Below are 8,942 nucleotides of genomic sequence, written 5' to 3'. Positions count from 1 at the left end.
GGCTCGGAGGGCAGAAGAGAGGGCAGACAAGCAGGCCCGCCATCTTGCCGAGGTCCTCCAGAGCTGTTTCTCGTCGCTGAAGGTGGAAACCCAGCAGTACACCGACCAGGGCTGCGACAGCGCGAGGAGTGAACGGCTGGAGGAGGTGCGGACCCAGGAAGGCGAGGTCCGAGGCCTGAGGGAGGCGGAGAGGCAGCTGCGAGAGGTGGCACCGTCGCACGCGGAGGAAGAAGGCTCAGTTCTGGCAGGAAGCGCCGGGGCGGCGGTCCTGCTTGGGCCTATCAGGGGCCCCTGGCAAGGACTCCTGGAGCCTGGTAGCGTCGTGGCGGAACCAGTAGCTGCTGCAGGAGGTTGGGGAGCCCCCGCCTCGTTGCCTCCCTCACCCCCTCCCTCTCCTCCATGCCAGCCGGCTCGCAGGTCACGTAGTCCGCTCTCTCTCCCATGGCAGCAGCGAGAGGTGGCAACGTGGTGCGGGGAGGAACAAGAAGCGTCACGTGTGCTGGCGACGGACGCCTGGGTGGCGGACTGGCGGGGCTCCGCGTGGGGCCCCTGGCAAGGGCCCCTGAAGCCTGGTGGCGTCGTGGCGGAGCCGGTGGAGGCTGCAGGAGGCTGGGGAGCCGTCGGAGCCGCTCCCTTGGGTCCAGCTGGTGCTGGAGTCGGACCCATTAACCCTGCCTCGTTGCCTCTCTCACCGCCTCCCTCTCCGCCATGCCGGCCGGCTTGCAGCCCACGTGGTCCGCCCGCTCCCCTCTGCAGCCCCCCAGCCTCCCGGCGCTCAGGGAGGCTTAAGCCAGCGGGGCACGACGGGAAGGTGGCATGGGAGGCCCAGTTCAAGATGCCAGATGCTGCCCAGGGCTGGGGCGAGGATGAGAAGGCGCTGCAGCTGACAACAGAGCTACGGGGCTCAGTGGATGGGCCCGGCCGCTTGGTGGGGAGCGCCGAGAGGACCTTGGGGCGGCCTGACATGCTGGCCGCTACGCGACTCCAGGATACGCCACAGAGGCTGTGTGGCGTCACGGGGCACTGCGTGCAGTCTGAGGGCCCAGTGGAGGCTCGTATCGGCGTAGGCAGCGCTGTGGAGCGCCGGCCGATGGACGTCGCCGATCGAGACGAGCCGTGCGTGCTGGGCCTCGACTTCCTGCCGCAGGGCGAGGCCTGTGCCGACCTTGGACGGGAGCTGGAGAGGCTGCGCGGACAGGCGCCTTTGCTCCCGAAGGTCGGCTGTGCAGAGGTAGTCGCGGCGGAGCGACTGCACCTTGCCCCGGGGACGGAGGCTAGGGTCCTGTGTTGCCGGTCGGACGCGATGCCAGCGGAAGGCACGGTGGAGTCCACGGAGGGCCTGCAGCTGCCTGGTGGTGTGGCAGCCGGACGGAGTCTCGAAGGAGCGGGGGAGGAGTCAGTCACGGTGCTGGTGGCTAACTCCTCCGACGAGGCTCGGAAAGTACCCGCTGGTGCCAAGCTGGGCACCTGTGAAGAGGTGGAGCAACAAGAGGAGGCGTCGGGGAGTGCGGAGTCGGCCGCTGTGAGGCCGCTGCCCGACTTCCTGGAGGATTCGGCGCACCGGAGCGCCGCTCACCTGACGGAGGCGCAGACGAAGGTGCGCCACACCCTGGCTTGGTGCGCGGACGGGTTCAGCGGGGGTGGATTGGATCTACTGGGCTGCACGGGGTTGGTGAAGTACAACATCTGCACGGGAAATGGTGCGCCCACCAGGAGCCCGCCCCGACGTGTCGTGCCGGCCAGGCGGGAGGAATTGCAGCGCGCCGTCAACGAGCTGGCGGTGCAGGGGGTGATGGAGCGGACAGACAGTCCGTGGCCCTCAGCAGTCGTCCTGGATATGAAGAAGGACGGCACGCAGCGCTTCTGTGCGGACTGCCGGGCGCTGAGGGACGAAACTGGCGAGGACTCTCACCCCCTGCCGTGGACCGACGACGCGCTGACGAGGGCCTTGGAGTTCGGGGCATTGACGACGATCAGCGGCCTAGCGGCGGCCGCCCCGCCCTGCCATGACCTCCGGGGCCGGATGGCGAAGGTGAAGATGAAAGCAGCGTCGATGAAGGCGAGCCCGGAGGGTCTCCGTGGCTCTTGCGGGGGCTGTGGCAAGAGGGGGCATAGGTGCAGTCGGTGCCTGGGGGAGCGAAGGACGCGTTCCCTCGACCGGCTGAGCCCCGACGCCCTCCAGCCGCGCTGTAAGGACTGTGGCCAGTCAGGCCACCGCTTGAGTGCCTGTCCCAGGTCCAGGGACGCGGCGCGGGCGGGAAGCGCGGACGGGCTGGAGAAGGGAGTCTACTTCCAGCCGTCTCCCGCCCTCGGGCCCCGCCTTGAGTAAGCTGCCGCCGCCCGACCAGCGTGTTGCCAGTGGGAGGCTTAGCGGTTGTAGCCACGACGCGTGACAGTGGACACCGGGGGCTGAGGAGTGCTCGGCGCGGCCTGACCCGGGGCAGTGTGCTGCTAGAGGGGCCAGTGGAGGCTCGTATCGGCGTAGGCAGCGCTGTGGAGCGCCGGCCGATGGACGTCGCCGATCGAGACGAGCCGTGCTTGCTGGGCCTCGACTACCTGACGCAGGCCAGTAAGGCTCGTGGTGGCCTCGGACGGGAGTTGGAGAGGGTGACCGGAATGGTGCCCTTTGCTTCCATGAGGTTTTCGAGCATGGCTGCGTGGGGAGGTAGTCACGGCTGGGCGAGGGCACCTTGCCCCGAGGGTGGAGGCCAGGAGCCGGTGTCGACTGTCCCGAGCGTCACGTGGAGTGGATGGTGTGGAAGAGCCCACTGAGGACTGGCGGCTGGTCGGCGGCGTGGCTGACAGGCGGAGCCCCTTGGGGGCGCGAGAAGAGACTGTGGAGGACAGACTGATTTATGTGTATTGCATGTATTTTTCTGTGTTCAATGCTCGGCCGGGAGCTCAGGCTACCGGTGGATTTGGCCACGGGGCGGCCTCCCGACGTGAGCTTGCCCACCGTCACCTCTGGCTTCGCAGCGGCACTGCAGGAAAGCCTGGCTGAGGTGCACCGACGCGTACGGGGCAAGCTCAGGGGGCCAGGCCAGGCCATGAAATGAAGGAGACATACTGCCGGCGCAAGAGGGACGTGAGCCCCAGCAGCAGCGAAGGGGACGTGTCAGAGGCCGACCAAGGGACGAACGAGAACATGGGCGGTGCGGGCGAAGCGGCAGATGTCAGTGACGACCCTGAGCAAGTACTTGGGGCCGACGACGCGGCTCTGGGTGCCACCGCCTGCCTGCCGCCGCCCGCATCCCAGCGGCGCCCTCGGCGAGAGAGGCGTCGGCCGGGATGGTTAAGAGACTTTAGTGATGTCCCAGGGGACTGATTAGTTTGATTAATTTCATGTTTTGTTTGTTGAATGTTGGGGCAGCCGGGTCGACTGCCTTCTGAAGGGGGAGATAGTGTTACGAATGTGCTGTATGTGAATGATTGTATGTGTAAGTGAGGAAATTGTAGCATGATGCAATGTTAGCTCCGCATGGTGCAACTCTACTTGTTGGGACAAGAGAGACAGAGGGGAGCCCGGGGCCTCCGGCCGCCGGGCAGGAAGTGCTGAGTCGGCAGAGTGGAGGGTGGCGAGCGAGAGGCGCTGAGGGGAGTGGAGAAGGCGCGTGTCTGGGCTTAGGGAGTGTTGAGCTGCTCCGCTCGCGAGCTGTGTGCATCCGGTGTGCGTGTCTGCCGTGCCCCTGTACTGTGCCTGATTAACTAACTGTTCTGTGCCCTTGAAAGTTGCTGTACTCTGTACTGTGTGAGGAACCTGTCATTAAACTAGAACTTAGTGTTGAACGTGTATCCTTTGTGCCCTGCCTCGTTCTCCCCTCCCCTCGGTGTTCGGTGTGGGCCGCTGTGAGTGACTGGTGCCCGTGTGGTTGTTCTGCTGGGGATCACGCCACCTGCCTGCCCGTGTGTGTGTGGTAGGGGTATGTAACAATATATATATATATATATATATATATATATATATATATATATATATATATATATATATGTGTGTGTGTGTGTGTGTGTGTGTGTGTGTGTGTATATATATATATATATATATATATATATATATATATATATATATATATATATATATATATATATATATATATATATATATATATATATATATATATATATATATATATATATATATATATATATATATATATATATATATATATATATATATATATATATATATATAAATAAAAAAATTATAAATAGAATAATAAATAATAGATAAAAATGAATAAATAATAAATAAAAAAGGCAGGCAGCGGCGGCAGGGGCAAATTCGTGAGCAGCAGGCGTGGCCGTGACGCTTGTAACGGCGCACATTTATGTGTACAGTGCAGACACCTAAGTCACAATTTGCGTAAGATTCTCATATAATGAAGGATTAATGTTGATGCTGCTACATGAGGCGCAGCTGCGCATGTATATGTTAGGGCACTGCTCAGGGCCTGCTACACGGTGCAACTTTTGACGTGGGCTGGGTAGGCGCAAGGGTGAAGTAGCACCTGCTTACCCTTGAGGTCTTGCATGTTCAAACGCGTGCTCCCTCACCAGACTTTTTGCCGCTCCTGTGGGAAGCGTCAGGCTCACGAAGTTATTTAGTGGGGAAAAGGGAGTAAGTATTTCCAAGAAAATCAAAAGGGGACGTCATGAAAATTTCCATTATTCTATGCATTTTGAATCCATATATATATATATGCATCGCAAATTGATAGAAACGCTGCTATCGATTTTTTTTTAAAGTTCTTTTTTTTTTTTTTTTTTGTGGGCCGCGATCGATGTTGTGGGTCCAGGGCGTGGGAGGGATCGCGTATGATTCTCAATAATTTGGCCCACACTCACCTGGTAAGGTTAGATTAATTATACGGTGTTCTACCTTATACTATTGTTGTACTTCTCTAGTTTTACGAAATAATTACGGCTACCACTGTTTACGCGCGCTATATTTGACGGCGGCGGTGCAGCCGGTGTTGCGAGAAATACCTTCTCGCAGAAAAAAATCGCATATACATGTGGGGGGGGGGGGGTCCATGGGGGGGCCAAGCCCCCCCGTTCGCTGTTGGGTCGTAAAGGTCGGTTGGAATAGTTTAAATATGTTCCCCCACCCTAAACCCTCTGCGAGCTATTTTGCGGCTGCGGCGGCGGATGATGAAATTGCAATAAGTCACTTTTTAGTAGTTTCCGAAGAAAAAAAACTATCTCCAAATGAAAAAGCACAATATTTTGCCCCAAAATAAATAACCAGTGTATCAAATTTTGAGATGGGCAACTTTCTGAACACTTACCGAAATTTAATACGTGCACGGTACACGCGGGTCTGACGCGGCCAGACACCCACGCCTGGCAGCGTCACAGCCTCATACTAACAAACTTTTAAGGTTCCTTCACCCTACTGTGTGTCATATAGTACTAGTGTGGGTAAAGATTCGTTTTAGGTCCGTGACAGTATCTCATAATCTACTTTATGAAACATCAGTATCTCTTCATATATCTTTTCTACAAACCTTCAACAGTCATGGAAACGCTTTGAAAATCCAATACAAGGACTTTTTTTTTACTCTTGAATATAGGGGATAATGTTTACGAAAGCGTCGCATCCTCTGGCGGCGGCCGCGACGACGCTGCAGCCGCCGCAGCCGTAAAATAGCTCGCAGAGTGTTTAGGGTCGGGGAGCATATTTAAACTACTCCAACCGAACTTTACGACCTACTAACGGGGGGGCTGCGCCCCCCTCGACCCCTCCTTCTAACCAGGGGGGGGGCGTGGCCCACCCTGGACCCCCCCCCCCCCCCACATGTATATGTGAATTATTTCAGCGAGGAGGTATTTCTCGCAACACCGGCTGCACCGTCGCCAGAGGCGACGCTTTCGTAAACATTATCCCCTATTTTTAAGAGTAAAAAAAAAGTCCTTGTATTGGATTTTCAAAGCGTTTCCATGACTGTTGAAGGTTTGTAGAAAAGATATATGAAGAGATAGTGATGTTTCATAAAGTAGATTATGAGATACTGGCACGGACCTAAAACGAATCTTAACCCTATAGTGTGGTGCCGCGAGTCATGTTTGTCCTGAGCCTGTACTGTCATGTTCTGGTGTGTTATGTACACATTTTGCCACACACGTCACCGCCATAACCAAGCACACGGCACGCACACACCGCCACAACGCACAGCCCCCATGCAGCCCTCGCCTCCATCCTGCGGGCCCCTGTGCACACAGCCCCCAGCATTCCTGTATCTTAAGATCCATGTACTAAAAGGTTGCCAAAAAACGACTCCTACCTTACAGCAGCAGGCGTTCACAATTATTACAGCCTCCCGTGTGCACGGTGTAACACTCCGGCCTCTATGGCATGGCGCGGCGGCCATACTGACCAGAAAATAACTGGCTGACTATTTTTATTATTATCATCATTCTCATTATCATGACTGACTCCTTCATCTAACTTAACATATATAGTCAAAATTAGGTCTAGTTTCGATGGTTGGTCATCCCCTCTCAGCCTTGTTTCTCCTTTGACCCACTACGTCAACAGGTTATCTGTTGCCAGCTTCAATAGTTTACTTCCCCTGGTATTTTCTCCACCCTCCCTTGCATAATCTTCCCATTTCATCTCTTTGCAATTGAAATCTGTTAACACGTTTCCTGCGATGTGACCCACCGGTGGGTCACCAGTGAAGCTGCTCTCCCGCGAAGTGACCCACCGGTGGTCATTTTGGCATGTTTTACTCACCCATAATTTTGAAATTACACAATACCATAGTGTTCAGTTTCATGCATATACATATTTTTTATTTCAATATGAGATGTTAATCAAATTGGAAATTATAGTTGTATGTTTCTTTTGGAAAAATACAAGTTAAAAAAAAAACAAGAAATTACATGTTCTTTTTCTACACAATTATGTTAGTAAATGTTACTAAGCATTATCTGCAAAATGCAGGCATCTAAAAAGTATTTGTAACCTGTCCCTTGTCATATCCTCATAGACAAAGGGATAGTTGTATACTTCCTTTTTACACCAATATAAGTGTATTTCTGGCTTTGAGACCAGTCCCATACACATTGCAATGCCAAATAGCCTTTTTATCTCTTCCCTTGTGGTTGGATACTAACCCTTCATCCTAGACCTTCTGGTCAAAACTCTCTTCTCAATTTCTTGTTCTGCATATCTGTTAGTTTCACAGACAATGTGTTCAATCACATCATCTGTGAGAAGCAAACTATACACATCAATGGGTAATGGATTATTTGTGTGAACATTTACACACAACTCTTCTTCACCACTGAAAGGACACTGCCTAGGCCTACTTGATACCCGACTCCATTTATATGATGCTGGCAGTGTTGGCACAGCTGGAGGTTCACACAAATAATCCATTACCCATTGATGTAATTTCAAAATTATGGGTGAGTAAAACATGCCATCTGATTCATCATCTGATTGGATTGAGGAACTGTCATAGCTTGAGATATCATCTTCATAAGATTCCTGATGTAATGGTGTAAGTTTGCTGCACCCAGCTCCATCCATCACTGAAAACATTGATAGGTCATGAATATAATTATATATCCATGATATATCACTCAATCTATAATTAATGCATATGCATATGGATTGAATGGCACGTATAATATGCATATGAATTGAATCATATATAGACCGACAGATATAGGGAACACAACCATAAGCATGCCAGAAAGACCGTGTCCCACCAGCGGGTCACTCTGCGGCAATTTTGAATTTTTTGTTGGTAGAGCAGAGTGTCCCACCGGTGGGGCATGCTTTTTATGCCTTTCTTGCACGCAGTACAGCCCTCAGAAAGAGCGTACAACCTACCGCATTCGTAGCTGCCGGGTAACTGGAGTTATGGCTCTTTGAAATCTGCCACAGCGGGTATCTTCCAACATAGTGTTATATCTTTCTTCATTCCAACTTTTGGTTTTAGGGGAGACATAGGCTGTTATTATGTTAGTCTTCTCTCCACCTTTTACCAGTACCTGCACAGCCATCACTTTTGCACTGTCCTTTCCATATCTCGCTTCAGTCACTTTCAAGTTTTGTTTCGTCATTATCATCACTCCTCCTCCCTTTCCTATCTTTCCTCCAAATGTTGTACTTGCTCTTTCCGTCCAGCACGAGTTCCAATTCCTTTACAAGTGTTGTTTCAACTATACACATAACTGGATCACTTTCCCTTAAATAATCAGTTAGTTCAATTTTCTTTGAAACAAGTCCATCTGTGTTAGTGTACGCAATCTTTAAACCTTTCCTCCCTTCTCCCTTTCTTTCCTCTCCTTCTATCAATACCGTTACTCCCTCTCTTCATCTCTTATCCACCACTTCATCAGTTTTTCGTTCTTTATTCTCCAAAAAAAATTCTTCTTATCTTCCTCTAATCTTTCCTCATTCCTTTTTTTTGCTTCATTTATAATTTCTTTTACCTTCATTCTTTCATCCTCTGACATATTTCTCCTCACATATATTTGCTTGTATTCTTCAGAGTTGTTTAATCTCCATGACCTATTTAGGATGGTTTCTGTTGTCATTTGGGATCTTAACTTAATCTTTAATGCCCTGTTATTTCTTTTTACATATCTTCCCAATCTTGTTATCTCATCTGTGTGTGAGTGTGTGTGTGTGTGTGTGTGTGTGTGTGTGTGTACTCTCCCTGACTTAACCAGGAAGCTGTTAAGTCAACAGCTGGGAGACTTGTTGGGGGGAGGAGTTGCTACACACGGGAGGTGAAGTGGTGTGGCTGGCAAGACAGTGAGGGGGAAGGGGGAGAACCGCCAAGCTGCCTTGAGCCCTGGACACTTGAACTGAAGAGTCATGTCGAGCTGGGTCCACTCTGGTGCTAATGAGTCTGCTCGCAGTCGTGTTTGGAGAGGGCTGAGCTGACAACATACAAGAGCAGTGCTGCCTGAGTGGCATGACCTGG

This window comes from Eriocheir sinensis, chromosome 61 (genome assembly GCF_024679095.1).
Source record: "Eriocheir sinensis breed Jianghai 21 chromosome 61, ASM2467909v1, whole genome shotgun sequence".
Taxonomy (NCBI): domain Eukaryota; kingdom Metazoa; phylum Arthropoda; class Malacostraca; order Decapoda; family Varunidae; genus Eriocheir; species Eriocheir sinensis.
This window is presented reverse-complemented; position numbering follows the sequence as displayed.